Consider the following 22,140-nt stretch of genomic DNA (forward strand, 5'->3'; position numbering starts at 1 on the left):
GTTAGGTTTAAGTAGTTCTAAGTTCTAGGGGACTTATGACCACAGATGTTGAGTCCCATAGTGCTCAGAGCCATTTGAACCAACTTATTCTGTACATGTTTATAACCAACAACGTCCATGCGTAACGGTAAAACCCGATGAGAAAAAAAATGGTGTGTAGTGAGAAAGTGTGATCTTTTTTTTTTTTTTCTCACAGTCTGTTTTAACTACAATAGCACTCCGTCTTCAGGTCACAAGTGGCTCATCGGAACCATCCGACCGCCGTGTCATCCATAGCTGAGGATGCGGATAGGAGGGGCGTGTCGTCAGCACACCGTTCTCCCGGTCGTTATGATGGTTTCCCTTGACCGGAGCCGCTACTATTCGGTCGAGTAGCTCCTCAATTGGCATCACAAGGCTGAGTGCACCCCGAGAAATGGCAACAGCACATGGCACCCCGGACGGTCACCCATCCAAGTGCCGGCCACGCCGTTACAGTGCTCAACTTCGGTAATCTGACGGGAACCGGTGTTTCCACTGCGGCATGGCCGTTGCCGTAACTACAATAGGAGCGAATTTAAACTAAGAAACAAGCTGATTTTCGCATATATTTATCTCTTGTAGTGGTCAGATGTTTGTGACACTAGATATTGAGCGTTAGTGACAGAGGAGTGCAAAAGTCATTATTTTGTCAGGGATGGTAGGAGGGAAAGTGTCAATGTGTGGGGTGGTGGAATGGGTTCTTTCCTTGGCTCAGTGGGTGAGGTGAGAATGAAACATTGGTGGTTCCACTATCAGTCATATTGACATGTAAGATCCTTTAAGCAAACAGAGTAATACACTGTGTCTTAGCACGCTCAATACCTCGCGGCAGCGGGGCGGCGCGGAGTCGTAGCGTACAGATTCCAGTGACCATGCAGCGACAGTTCGTGTTGCAGCGGACCGCCAGGCGGCGTATTCTTCAATGTGGTGCTGTACCCGTGAGCCAATTCGGAAGTGGCGCGTTCTTCTCCTTTTGGATTAGCTCGTCGCGTTTTTAACAACCGGCTATTGCGTCTCGCGGAGTGTTCCGTCATAGAATCAAACAAGCGAACCTCAGGTTCGGCGGCTACTGGTGTTCATCAACCACTTGGTTCACAGGTGACTCATTTGGAGAGGATGCAGTCCCTTCGTCCTCGCCAGCCACGTGTGTAAGTACCACACGAACTATTATCTGGTATCATCTGGGATGGTATCTTCTGTGTTGACCTATTGGCGCGGTACCGACATTCTCTTCTATCGAGAAGCGTAGCGGCTAAGTAGTTGCAGCGAAGTATCACGTCCTCTGACTAATCATCCGTCCGTCCATCCATTCGACGTTTCTTCGTCTCTTCTTTCTCCCCTCAAAGTACCACCTGACTCTTGGGTCATTGATCTATGCTGCTCACATTGGGCAAAAACGTGACCAATGTCGACACACATGCCAGCTTTCCTTGTTTCACCTGTATGCTGGCGTGGTCGGGCCATGCCCTGCCGTCCTCCTACGCATCACCAGATACGTCATGCACGTGAATTCAGTATGATGACAGTTCCTGGAGCATTCACCGCTGACGTAGGAACCGCGCTGGTCGTTGTTTTCCTTGGAAGCACTGCCTTTCTGCTTGGTCGTTGACCTGTAGAAGTGCAGACTGCTGCTGCGCAAACTCCACTGGTAAATAGCCTCCTTGTTCGACTGCTGCCCCTTTCGAATATCGTGGCTTAACGTGTCAAAGTCTCTAAAATGTCTCTAATAAGTCTTTACGGTATTTTTCTGCAATATCTCTGCTTTGAACAACCATAAATAACACATAATTATTATACACAACCATAAATAACACATTATTATGATATGTAATTATGCACTCTACATTCCTCACCCGTCAGGAAAAATTCGTCCTCGAATTTTGTCCTATGTCCACCTACAAATAACTAACAAACACGAAACAAAAACAAAGTGGAAACCCTACTCTGCCAGGAAAATTATGTAATAAATTCAATCCATTGTATCTTGAAATACATCAGCTTTAAGAAAACTTCTGAAAGTAATGTTAGAAGTATCGTTATATGACAATCAGTGACAGTGCAGTGAAGTAGCAAGCATCAACTATCTCTATCTATGTTTTAGCATTATATGAATATTCTCAGAATTTTTCTAGCCATTCAACAGGAATTTGATGTAGTGATATGTTATTGTGCCTTGGGTTTTTGTCTGATACACAGAAAAGCAGTACAATGTATAATTATGTAGTAGAACACTCTTGCCTTGTTGTGCAGTTATAAGAATATATAATGAAAGCAGGATGGAGAATTCAAGGGAACTGCTTATGTACGATATATTTTGAGCACCCAGTGGTTGCATAGGTGTTTTAGGCCAGGAAATTTGTGGATACGTTCCGACAACAGTGGCCGAAATGGTTATGGTTGCAGGTAAGTGAAATTTCAAGCCTGAGAGAGAACGTAATGTGACATTAACTGTCAGTTCCCTACCGCAGAGCTCAGCACTTCGGTTGTAGTAGCGGCACCATGGTCAAAACAGCGTGCAAAGATATCTGTCAGTTGGTTAACTTCATAAAACCAGTGTTCTCCTACTTGCTCGAAAGAATATGGTGTAGCAGTTAGTATGTCACACGGGCAATTTGAGGCTTTGTGTTTCTCAAAAAATAGCTGAGATTCACAATTATCGGTGTTCACTTCTGTGACACGTGATGGGCATACGGTAAGCTGTTACTTAATTCTGCAACTATCATTACTGCGGTAGCATTCGATGTTTTGGATATTAGGAATACTTAACTTGTTCGAAATTGTAAAAATTTATTAAGTTGGTCCCATTTCAATGGGAATCAGTTTTGCTAGTCACCAGGAAGGAAATTTGAATTCGTAATTTTACATCGTCTGCGTCCACTAGTACTTCCGCCAAGTAATACTACTGCGGCAAGTGTTCCTTATCTGGAAGGAAGATTGATTGTAGTGACTATGGTAACTGTTTACGAATCTGAATCAATATGAATGTAAAGTTTGTTGCGATGGCAAAATTGATGATAAATATCCCTCTACTGCATGTTGGACAGTTTCCTTGAGATCCTCTACTGCTAGCCGTGCATCCACAAACTGATCTATAAGTAAACGAAGTAACCTCGCTGCTGAGGTCTTCCTATCCTTTACATCTAGTCTGGTTCATATTATCTTTATACCTATTCAATGCCGCGGTGATATCTTGCAGATACTTGTTCAATTCTAGCGTAACATTCCTAATGGCCTTGGTGTTATTGACTACTGCCTCGTGGTGTGCCAGGCAACAGTGGCCTAGCTGAAGCCGGCTGTAATTGTAACGCCTGTAATGTATTATTTAACTGTGTGATATCATCATCTGCCATGCCAAAAATGGTTTTTAATAATTTACCACTTGCGTTCATCCACCCTCGTTTAAATAGTTTGATTATAGATCACTAATCCTTCTATTTGACGCAATTCGCAGCGTAACTGGTCATATGAGCATTGCAGAGATGTATATGCGGTTGCTACCTCATCAAATATCTCCATTTTTCTTGCTGCTGAGTTTCAGGTATTAAATTCTACCTCTAACAGCCGGCCCGGGTGGCCGAGCGGTTCTAGGCGCTACAGTCTGGAATCGCGCGACCACTACGGTCGCAGGTTTGAATCCTGCCTCGTGCATGGATGTGTGTGGTTTCCTTAGGTTAGTTAGGTTTAAGTAGGTCTAAGTTCTGGGGGACTGATGACCTTAGAAGTTAAGTCCCATAGTGCTCAGAGCCATTTGTGCCTACCTCTAACATGACAAGCTCCTTACGTATCTGCCGTAGATAATATTCCAGTACTATCGTCCACTTACGATTAGTTAGTATCACTGTGTCCTGTCTAACAAAAGTGACGTCACTCCTCAACTTGTGCCCTTGTAATTCATAGCTCATGTTATTCATACCTGTAAACAAGAAAAATAGTGCTGCAACGATGTAAGACCCCATTTTGGTAGAAGGCGATACATGTAACGTGGAAAGTAGTATTTCTAAGCTATTGTTTACATAATTGCTTAAAAAAAATTATTGTGCACTTTGTATGGCCTAGATATCCTTATCAGTACGTTCTACTGAAAGACTTATACTTATTTAAGTACACAGTGTCTAATCATATGCCAGTACTGTCTGTTATATAAAACCCAAAATTCCTCTTCATGTATTTTGATAATCCTTTTACTGTACCTGATTTTCTGTTAGTACATTGTCGCTAGAATTGGAAGTATACAAAAATTATTTACATTTGTGTCAGAACGGTAGATTTTGTATGGTGGATACATAATTGACTGCAGGTGGCCGAATGTTATATGGGGCAGAGTGCGTGTTCTGTGCTAGTGGATCAGCGCTCTTCCATTTCCGCAGTCCAGCATCCTTCACAACAGTATTCGCTACCGTTGTTGGCATTACGTCTGGTACTCCCTTAAAAGGTTTCAACAGGCTTCCATTAACAATTGCTTATGGGTAACTGTAACTTGATGTTAACTGGCGATGTGATTTCGACATCTTGGTAAGAACTCTGGTCATAAATTTTGTCATCTCTCCTTTAGCAACATAGGGAGTGGATAGAAAAACCCATTGTCCAATTCTGAAATCCGGATACTTAGCACGTACATTGCCTAATTTCTCTTGCCATTCTAATTCTCTGCTATTTGCTTTCTCCATTTTTTTCCACATATCTTTAATGATTCAGCTAATTTCCTTATTCTTTCTCCATTCTTTTTTTCTCCGTTCTTTTCTTCTTTGAGCTTTATAACATCTTCCTTCTATAAATAACTTCATAAGGTGACATGCCCATTCCTTCGTGTGTTTTGGCGTTGTGAGCACTTACATAGTATTGAATGGTGATATCCCAATTGTGTGTTTGTCGTTGATAAAATAAAAATCTTGACGACAGTGAAGTGGACGCATTCTCTCCATCCATTTTCATGTAGGTATAATGGGGTTGTGTGTAATCAATGTACTTTCAGCAAACGGCAGACTTGTTTAATGAAGGCTGGAATGAAGTTACTACCTTGGTCAGCTTCCAGTAGGCTTCCAGTAAGCCGAACTTTAAAAGCCAATTATTGACCATAGAATGTGCAATGGCATTTGTCCATTGATCAGGGAGGCTTTCCATAATTAGATATCTTGGGAAATGATCCATAATCGTTAGTACGTACTTATTCCTGGCTAGTGTTTTATTTAAGGGACTATAAATCTCCATTCCTACTATTTGAAATGGATGTGTTGCTTCTGAGTGTCTTCGTAATGGTATATGTTGACAGCAATAGTCAAGTCGCTGAGCGCACAGTATGAAGTTGCACACGTATCTTGTGTACCATCAGAAATGTTCAGCAGTGTGTCTTTTAGTAGTTCTTTGACCACTGTGACCTGAAAGAATGTGATCGTGGGACTCTTGCATGACTTCCTGTCAGATGTGTTTGGGAACCACGATTCTCGGTCCGAATCTAGTTGCAGGCAAAACTAGCACTGTGTCACACGTCTTCTGGAATTTTCATCTGAAGCCTACACCACTTAACATGTATTTTGGAGGGTCGTTTCTCCTGACCTCAATTCACTGTTTACTTATGACTGACATGTGAACCCCAGTGTCGACTAATAGTCTACCTTAATACTACATGGCAACCAGAACTTCCCTCCTCCCTCCCCCCCCACCCCCACCCCCACACCCCGTCTTTGCATGCGCTCTAATAGCATAGAATTTTAAATCGAATGCCCGTCGGTGGTTCTGTTGTTCCCGTTCTTGTTTAACGGACTCTGTCAGCAAATTTCCCTGTACTACTACACGCACGATATGTATGCCCCATCCTTTGACAATTTCTACACTGTGGCTGGCGATAGTTATTCGCGATGTGTCATTGCCGATCGCTCCCGAAATAGCGAACCCCTGTGGAAAATACATTTTTTTCTTTCTTCGTACCTCGTCACGGCGTCTATTTCCTCTCATGCTGTGTCAATGTTGACTGCATCTGTTAAATTCTTCAGAAAATCTGCCCTAACACGGCTCGATGTTTTGGGGGGAAATAACCGCAAAAAAATATTTAAGGTCCCATTTTCCACTTACCTATTCTCCAGATCTTGTGAAATATACTTATTGGAATGACTTCTTACCATGACTCAGTGGGCGAGGTGAGAGTGAAACATTGATGGTTCCACTATCAGTCATTTATTGACACATAAGATCCTTCAAGCAAATGGAGTAATACGTTGTGACTTAACTCACTCAATATCTCGCGGCAGCGGTGCAGCGCAGAGTCGTAACCTGCAGATTCCAGTGACCACACGGCGACGGCTTGAGTTGCAGCGGACCGCCAGGCCGCGTGTTCTACCATTTGGTGCTGTACCGGCCACCCATTCAGGCGGCGGCATGTTGTCCTCCTCTTGATTTCGCTCGTTGCGTTATAAACGACCGGATACGGTGTGGCGCGGAGTGCTCTACCCTGGAATCAAACAAGCGAACCTCAGATTCGGATTCTTCTGGCAGAGTTCATCAACCTCGTGGTTCGCAGGTGACCCCTTTGGTGAGGCCGCAATCCCTTCACGAGCGACCTGGGTAAGTACTACACGACTTAACCTGGTAACATATGGGGGCGGTGGCATGTTCTTCTCCTCTTGAATTCGCTCGTTGCGTTACAAACGACCGGATACAATGTGGCGCGGAGTGCTCTACCCTGGAATCAAACAAGCGACCCTCAGATTCAGATTCTTCTGGCAGAGTTCATTAACCTCGTGGTTCGCAGGTGACCCACTTGGTGAGGCCGAAATCCCTTCGTCCTCACGAGCGACCTGGGTAAGTACTACACGAACGTAACATGTTAACATCTGGGATGGCATCTTCTGTGTTGACCCATTGGCGTGGTACCAACAACTTCTGTCGAGAAGCGTAGCGACTAAGTCGTTGCAGCAAAGTATGACCTCCGCTGACTAACCATTGGTCCGTCCGTCCAGGCGACGTTTCTTCGTCTCTTCTTTCTCCTCTCAATGAACCACCCCACGCCCGTTCGTTGGAGGTATTTATTTGGCGGTTTCGCAAATGTCAAGCAAGATTCTAGGACGGTGACTGACTCTTCGGTTATTGATTTACGCTTCTCGCGTTGGGCAGCAACGTGGCCAATGTCGACACACGTGCTGGCTTTCCTTGTTTTACTTCAATGCTCGCGTGGTTGGTCATTGCCAGCCGTCCTTCTCCGCATCACCAGATACGTCACGCAAGCGAGTTCAGCATGATGACAGGAGCACTGACTTCAGATGTGCGAACCGCGTTGGTCGTTATTGTCCTTGTAAGCTCTGCCCACCTGCTTGGTCACTGATCTGTCGAAGTGCTGACTGCTACTGCGCAAAATCCACTGGTCATTGGCCTCCTTGTTCAACTGCTGCCGCTTGTGAATGTTGTGGCTTAAATGTCTCAGAAAATGTTCACTTAACCTATAATAAGTCTTTAAGAATTTTTTTGCCGGATCTCTGCTTTGAACAACCATAAATAAAACGTGTAACTCTTCAGGCTTTCCCGGCGATCTAATGACATCTTGGGTTGTCGGGTGTTCTGCCGGATATCAGCGTCGTACTTGCACGATATTTCGGTCACGTAGCTCGTAACCTTCATCAGGTGCGACCTGAGACTGCTCCTCGAGTGGACCTGGTCCAGTATTTATGCCTATGGCCTTCCCCCTCCACTAACGGCTGCAGGCGCTTCCTCTGTGGTCCGCGCCCATTCCCTGCGACCTGCTGGAGCGTTGCTGCTCCGTTTTCCGTCCACTGCGGTTCTAGGTGTTCCCTCTGCGGTCCGCGCCCACCAACCCCGCTCCTGGGGGTTTCATCTACGTTCTGGGGTACCAAGCGTTCCCCCTGCGGTCCGCGCCCGCTCACCACGACCGGTTGGAGCGTTGCCGCTCCGTTTACACGTTGCACACACACACACACACATTCCGAGTTGCGATGTCGAGGCGAGAGGACGTGTTTGACGATAGAGCGAAGGGTGTGGCGGATCGCTGTCCGGCGGGGTCAGCTCAGGCGACTGAGTTGCTCCCGTCGGCGGCCCCATCCGGCCCCCCACTTATGACGAACCGGCGCCGACTACCTGACGATGACTTGGATGTTTCTTTTGGTGATGTTTCTCGCTCCCAGGAGCGCATGCTCGTGCGCATGCACAAGCTTGCGCATGGGGGTGACTACCCCGGTCGTGAGGACGACGTAGCTGCCGTGCTTGCGTACTGCAGAATCCGGAAGGCTGCTGCACTGCCGGGCTCGGGGCGAAAGGCGGCAGGTGAGCCGGTGGGGGCCTCGCCAGGCGAACACTCTGCGTCCCTGGCGACGGCGGTCTCACAGGGAGCGCCACAGGGGCCGGCCATGCAAGAGGTCGGTTCGCTCGTGGCTGCTCCTACGGCCCTGCAACATCAAGAACCCGTAGCCACGCCAGTTTCTGCCCCGCCCTGCGCGAAGGGCACTACCGCGGTCTGGGCGGGTGCAAAGCCAGCTCAAGAGGCCGCCGTGATTGCCACCGACGACGACTTGCCTGACGCAAATCTTGCGGAGGCCATCGCTGACGCTGACAGACGAGACGCTGACGATGCTCGTGCGTTCCGGAAGCGCCGTGCTGACGCAGCTGACGACTCTGACGTCCGCTCCCAAGCCTCCGACACTGCTCGGCCGCGGAAGAAGGCCCCTAAGGCCTCCCGCGCCGCCGCTGCCGCTGCGGCCCGGACGGTCGCGACGACGGTGTGCGCGAAGGAGCAGCGGTCCTCCACAGGCCGTGCTGCTGCGCGCCACCCTGATGAGGACGGTTTCATCACCCCTGCCAGGCGGCACACGGCACGGGCGGCTGTCCTCCAGCCTGCGCTGCCACTGCCGACCGCCAACGCTTTCCAGGACGCGTCTGATGGCGTACCAGACGACGCTGGGGTTCCGCCCCGGCCTGCTGCGCCGCGTCCCCCGCCGATTGTGGTCCAATGGGACGGCCCTTATAAGCCGTTCGAGCAGAAGATCACTCGGGTGGCGCCCACTGCCAGCGTCAAGACCGCCGGCAATGATCTCTACCGGCTCTCCATGACGTCTGTCGAGGACTACCGTGCAGTAATGGATGTCATCTGCAAAGATGGCCTCCATTGCTACACTCACCCATCGGAGCCGCTCAAGCTGTTGAAGGTGGTGTTCCGCCGCCTCCCACTCCAGTTTGGGGCGGATTACCTCCGTGAAGAACTGGAGGACATGGGCTTTGGCATCCGCCACACGGGGCTCATGAACTCCCCACGCACTCACCGCCCCATGCCGCTGTACCAGGTCGTTCTTGTTGACAACCTGGAGAATCGCAAGATCTTTCAGGTGCGGCGGGTTGGGCGAGTCGACGTCGAAGTGGAGCCACTGCGGGCCAAGGGCAGGAGGGCCCAATGCTTCTCTTGCCAACGGCTCGACCATGTGTCTCGCTACTGTTCAATGCCGCCCCGCTGTGTCAAGTGCGGGGCCCAGCATCAGAGCAAGGAATGCCCGCTCCCACGAGAGGATAAACCGACATGCTGCAACTGCAGTGGCGCGCACGTCGCGAGCTACCGCGGATGTCCGGCCTTCCAGCGTGGCCGGCACCAGCGCCGTGGCCCGGCCGCCCCTTCCCGCAAGGTACAGCCTGGTACCAGCTTCGCTGATGCCGCCAAGGGAGGGGCGCCCGCCCCCTCCTCTCAGCGGCCTGCTGCCTCCGATGGTGCTGCGCCGCGGCAGCCTGCCTCGTCCGATGCGGCTGCTGCCCCTGCCACCACGCCTCCCGCACCAGCTGCCGCCCCCCGCCGGCGCCGCCGCCGACCGCGGCGTACCGCAGCGGAACGTCCAGCCGCTGATGCCCCACGCCGGCGGTCTGCTCCGCGGGCTGTCCCTCCGCAATCGCCGCCTCCTGCGGTCCTGCCGCAGCCTCCTGCTCCTGCCTTGGAGGCCGCCCCAGGGGCCACCACGGCTGCCGATGCGGCTGAGCTCCGTACGCTCCTGTGTTCGTTGAGCCAGCTGCTCGAGCAGCTTCCGGTGCTCGTCACCGCCGTCACGTCCGCCCTCCAGGCCGGCGTTGTTCCTGCTGCCCACCATGCAAAATGAGCATATCCATGGGCTCACCGTGTGCGGTTTCAACGCCCGCGGCTTGGTTCCCCAACAAGGGGAATTCCGCCAATTCCTCCGGGATGAGGCGATAGACATTTGTCTCGTCTGCGAGACGTTTCTGAAGCCTGGTGTGGCCGTCGGGGTGGCGAACTATCGCTGCTACCGTACCGACCGGCCCACCCATGGCGGAGGCACCGCCGTCTATGTGAAGGCTTCGCTGAAGCACCATGCCGTCCTGCTGCCGCCTCTCACCGCCGTGGAGGCCACTGGGGTGGCTATCACCACCACGGCTGGGGTCATTACATTCATAGCCGTGTACAGGCCCCCAAGGGGCCATCTCCTGGAGGCCGACCTTGATGCCCTGCTGACGCTGCGTGGGAAGCTGTTCATTGCGGGTGACTTGAACGCCAAGAGCCCGCAGTGGAACTCCCGAGTCACCAACGTCAGCGGGCGGCGCCTTCTCCGCGTCACACAGCGTCATGGCGCTGTTGTTCTCGGTCCATTTGACCACACCTTCTTCCCCGTCCGCGGCCAGTCCGACGTGCTCGACGTAGCGGTCCTGAAAGGCGTCGGGCACTTTACGTCGGCTACTGTCCGCTGCGCCCTGTCCTCCGACCACCTTCCGGTGGTCTACGACATGGACGTCGTCGGCGCCTCCCTGCCGCCCGACCGCCGTACCTTCCGCGGCATTGACGAGGCCCGCTTTCAGGTTGACCTGCTCGGTCGATTCGGTGATGCTCCGGATCCTGCCCTGGAGGGGCCGATGCTGCGCTGGCCTTTTTTACGCGGCACACACTCAGCGCTGCCGCCGCTGCGTCACCCCGCCAGCCACGGCGGCCTCGCGAGATGTCCCGGCAGCTTCCGCCGCACATCTTGGAGGCTATAACGGCCAAAAACCGTCTCTTCCGGGAGTGGCAGCTGACTCGCCAGCCTGAGACCAAGCGCCGCCTCAATCGGGCGCGGCGCGAAATCCGGGCCGCTATCGACCAACACCGCAACCGTGACTGGGCTGGCCTTGTGGCCACCCTGAACACGACTGATGGGAGTGCCTGGCGGACCGCCAAGCGCTTCCTCCGCCGCCGTCAGCCTGTTCCTCCGCTCCACGTCGGCGGCGGGGTTATCTGTGCCCCGGATGCCAAGGCCAACGCCCTCGCCGACGTGTTTGCCGACAACTTCCGCCCGGTCGCGGACGTCTTCGATCCAGACCACGTCCGTCTCGTGGAGGACCGCCTGCCGGCTTTCCTCGCCGCCAGGGCTGCTGACGATGTGATCGCCCCCATCACCGCCGATGAGGTTGGACTCCAGCTCCGCCGCCTCAACCCTAAGAAGGCGGGTGGCTCCGATGGTGTCACAAACCGCCTCCTGCGGTTATTGCCGCCGGCAGTTCATCAGCCACTGGCAGACACATTCAACTGCATTCTCCGCTCCGGGATCTTCCCTTCCGCGTGGAAACACGCGGAAGTGGTGGCTATCCCGAAGGCCGGCAAGGATCCGTGTCGGGTGGAGCACTACCGGCCGATCAGCCTGCTCCCGTCTTTCTCCAAGGTCTTTGAGAGACTGTACGTGGAGCGGCTGTGGCGCCACGTCACCGCCGAAGGGCTCCTTCCAGCGGAGCAATTCGGATTCCGGCGGGGCCACTCGACCACGCACCAGCTCTTACGCCTGGTGGAACAGGCGATGCGGGCGCTGGAGTCGCGGGAGTACCTTGGGGCGGTACTCATAGACGTCTCCAAAGCGTTCGACTGCGTGTGGCACGAGGGCCTCGTGTACAAGCTTCTTGTACATGGGGTCCCGACGTCCCACGCCCTTCGGCTGCGGTCCTACCTCGCGGGCCGCACCTTTCACGTCCGGGCCGCCGGCGGCACCTCCACCGACCGGCCGATTCGTGCGGGTGTACCGCAGGGGTCGGTTCTTGGCCCCCTGCTGTACACCTTGTACACCGCTGACGCACCGCGGGTGGCGCGCGTGGAGTTGGCTCTTTATGCCGATGACACTGCGTTGTTCACCCGCAGCCTGAACGTGGTCGCGATGTGCCGCCGGCTGCAACTAGCGTGCGACGTCCTGGGGGCGTGGTCCACCAAGTGGCGCCTCAAATTTAACCCCGCCAAGAGCCAGGCGGTCGTCTTCACTCGGAGAAGGCTGCCTCCTGCCCTGCCGCCTGTCTCGATCTCGGGAGGCCCCATCCCGTGGTCGCCGGCCGGCCGATACCTCGGTGTGACGCTAGACAGGCGCCTCACCTGGCTGCCGCACATCCGTGACATCAGGGGGCGGGCGATTGGGCGTCTCCGGGCGCTCTACCCGCTGCTGAACCCCACATCCACCCTCCCACCTCGGCACGGCCTGACCGTGTACTTGGCCCTCGTCCGGCCGGTACTCGAGTACGCCGCCGTCGTGTGGGGCAATGCCGCACCGTCGCACGTTGCGATGCTCCAGCGTGTCCAGAATCGGGCACTGCGACTCGCACTCCACAAGCCGCCACGTTACTCCACGCGGCTGCTTCACAGGGAAGCTGGCGTCCCGTTACTGCGGGATCGCATCAGGCAGTCCGCCAGGGTGTTCTACGCTTCTGCAGAACACTCTGGCAGTCGTCTTATACGCGGTCTGGGACACCAAGTCCACCGCCGGCCGACCACGCGTTGGCCAGATCTGCTGCGGGAGTAGTTTACTCCGCAGCCCCTATGACGCTTTAGACGCAGCGTCCGCCCCCGCGCGGCCACTCACATAGGCCAATCCTAACTGTGAGGCCAACCACTCGTTCCTGAGGTCCACACAGGAATAGCAGCTTCGCTGCTTAGCCTGTCCCCCTCCTGGTAGATGATACCAGAGACTTACAGTGCAGTGCAGTGCAGTGCCGCTCCGTTTTTCGTCCACTGCGGCTCTGGATGTTCCCTCTGCGGTCCGCGCCCACCAGTCCCACTTCTGGGTGTTCCATCTTCGGTCTGGTGCTCATGGCAGTCCGTCAGGGGCTCGTTTTCCATCTCCATGTCTCTGGTTCTTCTGTTTGTGCAGTGTTGCAGCTGGCCCCGTTGCTCCTTTAACAATTCCAGAGCCGGATCCCAGGCTCTACTTAGCTGGTACCCTGTGTCACGGTTCATAAGATCGTCAGCCATTTTAATTTCTATCGATTCTCTTATAACACTGTCCCAGAATCTGGGTGTTTGTGCTAGAATCCTGGTATCCTCATACTTCATGGCATGATCTAGTTCTAGGCAGTGTTCAGCAATGGCTGACTTAGTCACCTGTCTTAATCTAGTGTGCCTCTGATGTTCTTTGCATCTGATCTCCACAGTTCTGGTCGTCTGGCCAATGTAGGAACTGCCACATTGACAAGGTATATTGTAAATCCCTGGTTTTCGTAACCCCAGGTCGTCTTTGACACTCCCCAGCAGTCCCCCAATCTTGTTGGATGGACAGAAAACACACTTGATATTGTGTTTACGGAGGATCCTACTGATTCTGGCAGAAATAGAGATAGAACGTCTCAAAACAGTTTTCTCCAAGAATGGATACACGGACAGACAAATTGAGAGGGCACTCCAACCAGCCACCATACCACAGGTTCCTGAAGAAGACCAAGATGAAACAAGGAAGGTGGCATATCTGCCCTATGCTGGCTCTATTTCTGCCAGAATCAGTAGGATCCTCCGTAAACACAATATCAAGTGTGTTTTCTGTCCATCCAACAAGATTGGGGGACTGCTGGGGAGTGTCAAAGACGACTTGGGGTTACGAAAACCAGGGATTTACAATATACCTTGTCAATGTGGCAGTTCCTACATTGGCCAGACGACCAGAACTGTGGAGATCAGATGCAAAGAACATCAGAGGCACACTAGATTAAGACAGGTGACTAAGTCAGCCATTGCTGAACACTGCCTAGAACTAGATCATGCCATGAAGTATGAGGATACCAGGATTCTAGCACAAACACCCAGATTCTGGGACAGTGTTATAAGAGAATCGATAGAAATTAAAATGGCTGACGATCTTATGAACCGTGACACAGGGTACCAGCTAAGTAGAGCCTGGGATCCGGCTCTGGAATTGTTAAAGGAGCAACGGGGCCAGCTGCAACACTGCACAAACAGAAGAACCAGAGACATGGAGATGGAAAACGAGCCCCTGACGGACTGCCATGAGCACCAGACCGAAGATGGAACACCCAGAAGTGGGACTGGTGGGCGCGGACCGCAGAGGGAACATCCAGAGCCGCAGTGGACGAAAAACGGAGCGGCAACGCTCCAACCGGTCGTGGTGAGCGGGCGCGGACCGCAGGGGGAACGCTTGGTACCCCAGAACGTAGATGAAACCCCCAGGAGCGGGGTTGGTGGGCGCGGACCGCAGAGGGAACACCTAGAACCGCAGCGGACGGAAAACGGAGCAGCAACGCTCCAGCAGGTCGCAGGGAATGGGCGCGGACCACAGAGGAAGCGCCTGCAGCCGTTGGTGGAGGGGGAAGGCCATAGGCATAAATACTGGACCAGGTCCACTCGAGGAGTGACATACCGAGAGCGGCCTGAGCTGGCGAGGTGAGCGCATCGCTGGTGTTGCGCGCTTCGCTTACTCGGCCGTTGAGAGCTCGTGAAGAGGTTTTCTGTGCTGTGGGCGCTGCGGAAAGCAAATTGTCGTGCGTTGTTTTGACAACGCGTGCAAATTGTCGTGTTCCGCGCCTCGCAGTATGGGGAAGAAGCGTGCGCAAGGGAAACCTGCCGCTACGAAGGGTCCTTCGGTTGTGCAACTCACTGAGTCTGCCGACCGTGCAAGGAACTCTAGAGAAGACGAGTCGCGGCCTGTCCCCCCTTTGTATGTCAAGTGCAAAGGCGGGTGGACAGCGCTGTTCGACACCATGACGAGCTGCGCTCGGAACGAGGTGGTCTACGAGTCTGTCGATACAGACTCGCTGATCTGCGTTCGAGCCGCAAACGTGGCCGACCACAGGGCGATCAAGGTCGCAGTGGCCGACCACATCGTCGACGCGCCGCCGGCGCGAGAGAAGGCACCTTCCGTAGGAAGGGTGAAGACGACTAAGGCACTCCTCAGGGGGTTGCCTTGGTGCTGTGACGAGGCAGCGGTCCGGGAAGGGCTGCTGCGAGCCGGGTTTGGTAGTGCAGCCGCAAGGTTGCACAACCGAACCAACAAGAAGAGGGCGCCGCTCTATGCCGTGACCGTGCAAACGGTCGACGGCGGGAGTGACATCTTCGACTTGCGGAAGTTGCTGGGCTTCCCGGTTACGACGGAGGCTCTCCCGACCGCCATGGATCCTCAGCCCCAGTGCTTCAGGTGCCAGGGCGAGGGCCATGTAGCGAAGTATTGCCGCAACGCGGCGCGGTGCGTCAAGTGCTCAGGTGAGCACGACAGCCGCGCCTGCGACCGCGGCAGCAACGCTCTGCCGACATGTGTCCGGTGTGGCGGCCCGCACGTCGCCAGTTGGCGCGGCTGTGCGGCTTTCTCAAGCCGCAGCCGTGCCGGGGGCGGCGAGGCGGCCGCGGCCGCACCGACGCAGCAGCAGAAGAGAAGACGACGTCGGAAACGGCGTAGGGCGCAGAACAGCCCGGCGCAGCTGAGGGACGGCGCAGCAGCAGATCCACCTGCCAGGGGCAGGGACGGCCGCTCGGAAACGGGCAGCCAGGACGCAGCTCGCCTTCCTGCGAAGACATGTGACCTCGAACTCGGCACCGCCGTGAAGGAGGCCACAGCAGCCCTCAAAGCCGTAATGGCGGCGGAGAGGGCTGCCTTCGCAGCCGCCGTGGCTGCAGAGAAGGAAGAGGCCTTGAGGCAACTGCGAGCAGTTTTCGCCCAAGGCCTCAGTGCAGTCGTACCCGCGAACACTCCTGCGACCTCGCAGAAGGAAGTTCGCGCCCCTATCCCTGCTTTTGTTCCAGCAGCACCGCAGGTGAGAGGCGCAGGGAAGACAACCGCCGCCCCAGAGGAGCCGGTGGCGACGCCGCCCGCTGCGGGATTCGACCCCTCAAGGGACCGAGAAGACAGGAAGGCAGCCGTCATCGCGCAAGCGCGAGCGAACGGCTTGCATCTCTCCGACGCTGAAGCGGCGCAGATCACTGGAAGAGCGGAGCAGCTCACAGCTGCAGTGCAGAAGGGCTGCGCCGTGCAGTAGAGGAGGACGCTGTAGCCGATCGCCGTCGTTCTGCGCCAGCCTGATGAAGCTGCACCAAGTCACTGACGACAAGGCGCAGCAGAGGGCCTAACAGCAGCGCATGCGTTGCCGCGCCGAACTTTTTATGTTACAGGGAGGAAGCCATTGCGGCCGGCCCAGGAGAATACAAGCGAGCCCAGCCGCAGCACCGGCCTGACCCAGCTAACGACCACGCAGTACATAGGTAACGTTGCACGATACCTCACGCTAACCACCCCTCACCTTGCATGCTCTGTCGCAGCTAGCAAGCCGCTACTGCCCTTACCACCCGTCCTACTGTCGCAGAGGTTTTTTTCCCTTGGCGCTGGCCTTGGCACTTTTTTTCCTCTGCTCTTAAAACCGCTACCCTTCGATCGTTTTCGACCACTACTATCTCCTGATGGACCATGTTAATGAGTAGCCTTACCCAGACGCATGGATAACATCACAGCCTGCATCCTGTGACGCCTGATTCTAAACTAACATGCTTACGGAGGTGACAGTAAAACTTTTGTGTTGGTCACCACGTTGGTGCGGGCGTGGAGGGGCCCCATCCCAGAGTAAATCAAACTCGAGGAGTAGTCTCAGGTCGCACCTGATGAAGGTTACGAGCTACGTGACCGAAATATCGTGCAAGTACGACGCTGATATCCGGCAGAACACCCGACAACCCAAGATGTCATAAATAAAACGTAATTATTATACACAATCATAAATATCACACAATTGTTATACATAATTATCATACATAATTATAATACACCATGCACTCAGTATATATAACTTTTCAACAAAAATTCTATGTACAAAATGGGCTGTTTTGTTTTCTTCCTCACAGTCGATTTTAATTGAAAGTATATTAGGAAAGTTGTACTAACGGCTTACCAGTTTATGAATAATACTCTACTACGCTATATGAATTGTCCGAAACGTAGTAATGCAAATAGTACACAGGTAAAAACTGAGGCCAAGTAACGCCCTTGTAGCTATGTTTTGGCCGACTCGGAAGCTTACGTCTCGTTTTCATCTAAATATGCCAATGATACAAACTGATTTACACTAACAGAGGTTAGTTGGATCAAGCTTTCGTTTCCAATAACTGTAAATAAGGCTCAATGCCAAACATTCATATTAACAGGAATTGATTTACCATCAGAGTGCTTTCCGCATGGTCAACTGTGTATTGCCCTTTGAAGAACTAATAGATCAGAAAATCACTTCATAGTCTCACATACAATATCCGAACGGCTAGAAATGTTGTAAATTCTGAATCTCTGTAATTGTGTTGTTACAAAAAATTAAAATCTTTAAGTGGAATAAAAACAAAAAACAAAATCAAACGAGTCTTGTTCATTAACATTCTATATTAATTCCCCAGATTAAAACATATAGATAATTCCACAACATATTTAGGAACTGCGACTCATCGCCGGGTATGCTGCTTAATAATAAACTGATATGTTCTAACATAAGTACTAATATAAATATTTCTCTAACGGGAAAAGACAAGAACTAAAATTTATGTAACAGAAATTCATTTATGATCAGCGACGGGTATCACAGATGTCTCTCAGTATGACGTAGAACGTCCAGTGCACCGCATCAGTTTTTAGTGTACTCGGAGCTATTGGCAAGACGTGTAGACGTCAGTGTGCTATGCCCATGTCGTCATTGCCGGCAAACAGCATATCGAGTGAGAACAGAAGCTTGGTAAAGGTGCAAAACTTTCAGTAGATGCTACTATAATACAGTATGTTCTACAAAGATTTGTGGAGTGTACATTCTACGACAAAATTCATATTAAGTGAGACGCATTCTGCTCGCCATACGAAATCCTTAAATCAGATTGAATGTCGGGCATAGTATGACTAGTGGTGACGATGTGACCGCTATATGCAGTATTGTTACTATTGTTGAACGTATATTACTCACATAATGTGATAAAGTTCTTGATTCCTCAACTCTTATATATCAAATAAAATACGACCGAGACTGTGAATTCCAAGACAAATTTATGAACCACGAACTAAATTCTAAAACACCACACACACACACACACACACACACAGGCAAACACACACACACACACACACACACACACACACACACACACACACACAGGGGGAGAGAGAGAGAGACAGAGGCAGACAGACAGAATGACACAGAGATAGACATTCTCAGATTGCAGAACTGTGTATTTTTCTTTCTTCAATGAATAAGAAAATGCTTAAAGTGTTGAGCCCCCATTAACCATGGACCTTGCCATCGGTGGGGAAGCTTGCATGCATCAGCGATAGAGAGAGACGTCCCATAGATGCAACCACAACGGAGGGGTATCTGTTGAGAGGCCAGACAAACGTGTGGTTCCTGAAGAGGGGTAGCAGCCTTTTCAGTAATTGCTGGAGGAGCAGTCTAGATGACTGGCTGATCCGGCCTTGTAACCAAAGCGGCCTTGCTGTGCTGGTACTGCAAACGGCTGAAGGCAACGGGAAACTACAGCCGTAATTTTTCCTGATCGCACGCCAATTTACAGTATGGTTAAATGATGATGTCCTCTTGGGTAAAATATTCCGGAGGTAAAATAGTCCCCCATTCGGATCACCGGGCGGGAACTACTCAGGAGGACGTCGTCATCAGGAGAAAGAAAACTGGCTTTCTACGGATCGGAGCCTGGAATGTCAGATACCTTAATTGGGCAGCTAGGGTAGGAAATTTAAAAAGGGAAATCGATATTTCAAAGTTAGGTATAGTGGGAATCAGTGAAGTTCGGTGGAAGAAGTAACAAGACTTCTATTCAGTTGAATACATCGTTATAAATACAAAATTAACTAGAAGTAATGCAGGAGTAGGTTTAATAATGAATAAAAAGGTAGGAGTGTGGATAAGCTACTACGAACAGCATAGTAAACGCATTATTGTAGCAAACATAGACACTACGTCCACGTCTATCGCAACAGTACAAGTTTAGATGCCAACTAGGTCCGCAGATGTTGAAGAGACTGGAGAAATGTATGATTCGATAAAAGAAATTCTTCATATAGTTTAGGAAGACGAAAATTTAATAGTCATGCGGGACTGTAATTCAATATTAGATAATGAAAGAGAAGGAAAAGTAGCAGATGAATATGTACTGGGGGTAAAAAATGAAAGAGGAAGCAGCCTGGTAGAATTTTACACGGAGCATAACTTAATCATAGCTACACTTGGTTTAAGAATCATAAAATAAGACTGCATTCGTGGAAGAACCCTAAAGACACTGGAAGGTTTCAGACAGATTATATAATGGTAAGACAGAGATTTAGGAACCAGGTTTTAAATTGTACGATATTTTCAGTGGCAGACGTGGACTCTGACCACAATTAATCGGTAATGAACTGTAGAATACTACTGAAGAATCTGCAAAAAAGTTAGGATTTTAAGGAGATGGGCCCTGGATAAACTGAAAGAGCCAGAGGCTGTAGCGAAAAAAATGGCTCTGAGCACTATGGGACTTAACATCTGATATCATCAGTCCCCTAGAACTTAGAACTATTTAAACGTAACTAACCTAAGGACATCACACACAGCCATGCCCGAGGCAGGATTCGCACCTGAGACCGTAGCGGTCGCGCGGTTCCGGACTGAAGCGCCTAGAACCGCTGGGCCACCCCGGCCGGCTGGCTGTAACGAGTTTCAGAGAGAGTATTAGGGAACGATTGACAAATTCAGGGGAAAAAAATACAGTAGAAGAAGAATGAGTAGCTTGGTTCAAATGGCTCTGAGCACTATGGGACTTAACATCTATGGTCATCAGTCCCCTAGAACTTAGAACTACTTAAACGTAACTAACCTAAGGACATCACACAACACCCAGTCATCACGAAGCAGAGAAGATCCCTGACCCCGCCGGGAATGAGTAGCTTTGAGAAATGAAATAGTGAAGGCAGCAGAGGATCAAGTAGGTAAAAAGACGACGGCTTTTAGAAATCCTTGGGTAACAGAAGAGGTATTGAATTTAATTGATGAAAGGAGAAAATATAACAGTGCAGTAAATGAAGTAGGCGAAAAGGAATACAAACGTCTCATAAATGAGAACGGCCGGAAGTGCAAAATGGGTTAGCAAGGGCAGCTATGGAACAAACGTAAGCGTGTAGAGGTATATATCACTATGGGTAAGATAGATACTACTTACAGGAAAATTAAAGGGACCTTTGGAGAAAGGAGAACCACCTATATGAATATCAAGTGCGCAGATGGAAAACCTGTCCTAAGCAAAGAAGGGAAAGCAGAAAGGTGGAAGGAATACGTAAGAGGGTCTACACAAGGTCGACGTACTTAAGGACAATATTACGGAAATGGAAGAGGAGGTAGATGAAGATGAAACGGGAGATATGATCCTGCGTGAAGGATTTGACTGAACACTGAAAGACCTAAGTCACAAGAAAGGCACGGGAGTGAATAACGCTCCATTAGAAATACTGATAGCCTTGCGAGAGCCAGCCACGAGAAAACTCTACCATTTGGTGAGCGAGATGTAAGAGACCGATGAAGTACCCTGAGATTTAAAGAAGAATATATTAATTCTAATCCCAAAGAAATCAGGTGTCGACAGGTGAGAAAATTACCTAGGTATGAGTTTAATAAGTCATGGCCGCAAAATACTAAAATGAATTCTTAGCAGATGAATGGAAAAACTGTTAGAAGCCCACCTCGGGTTAGATCAGTTCTGTAGAAATGTTGGAACACGCGAGGCAATACTGACCATACGTCTTATCTTAGAAGATGTTGTTGTTGTTGTTGTGGTCTTCAGTCCTGAGACTGGTTTGATGCAGCTCTATCTTAGAAGATAGATTAAGGAAAGGCAAACCTACTTTTCTAGCATTTGTATATTTAGAGAAAGCTATTGACAATGTTGACACGAATACTCCCCTTCAAATTCTGAAGGTAGCAGCAGTCAAATACAGGAAGCGAAACACTATTTACAATTTGTACAGAAACCACAGAAACCAGATGGCAGTTATAAGAGTCGAGGGGCATGAAAGGGAAGCAGTGTTTGAAAAGGGAGTGTGACAGGGTTGTAGCCTATCCCCAATGTTATTCAATCTATATACTGAGCAAGCAATAAAGGAAACAAAAGAAAAATTCGGAGTCGGAATTAACATCCATGGAGAAGAAATAAAAACTTTGAGATTTGTCGATGACATTATAATTCTGTCAGAGACAGCAAAGGACTTGGAAAAGCAGTTGAACGGAATGGAAACGAGGCTATAAGATGAACATGAGTAAAAGCAAAACTAGGATAATGGGATGTAGTCGAATTACGTCGAGTGATGCTGAGGGAATTAGATTGGGAAATGAGACACTTAAGGTAGTAAATTTGTTTTTCTATCTAGGGAGCGAAATAACTGACTATTTTCGAAGTAGCGAGGATATAAAATGTAGACTGGCTCGGACAAGGAAAGCGTTTCTGAAGAAGAGAAATATTTTATCATAAAGTTTAGATTTACGTGTCAGAAAGTCTTTTCTGAAAGTATTTGTATGGAGTGTGCCATGTGTGGAAGCGAAACATGAACGATAAGTGGTATAGACAAGAAGAAAATAGAAGCTTTCGAAGTGTGGTGGCACAGAAGAACGCTGAAGATTAGATTGGTAGATCACGTAACTAATGAGGAGGTGCTGAATAGAATTGGGGAAAAGAGGAATTAATGGCGCAACCTGACTAAAAGAAGGGATCGGTTGGTAGGACAAGTTCTCAGGAATCAAGGGACCATCAATTTAGTATTGGAGGGAAGAGTGGAGGGTAAAAATCCTTGAGGGATGACAAGAGATGAATACACTAAGCAGATTCCGAAGGATGTAAGTTGCAGTATTTACACGGAGATGAAGGAGCTTGCACAGTATAGAGTAGCATGGAGAGCTGCATCAAAC

General features: G+C 50.7%; 1 pseudogene; it reads right to left on the minus strand.

The window, feature by feature from the left end:
* Positions 1–416: 416 nt before the first annotated feature.
* Positions 417–535, minus strand: LOC126261369 (5S ribosomal RNA; annotated as a pseudogene).
* Positions 536–22,140: the final 21,605 nt, after the last annotated feature.

Source organism: Schistocerca nitens, chromosome 5, assembly GCF_023898315.1.
Source record: "Schistocerca nitens isolate TAMUIC-IGC-003100 chromosome 5, iqSchNite1.1, whole genome shotgun sequence".
In the NCBI taxonomy this organism is placed as follows: domain Eukaryota; kingdom Metazoa; phylum Arthropoda; class Insecta; order Orthoptera; family Acrididae; genus Schistocerca; species Schistocerca nitens.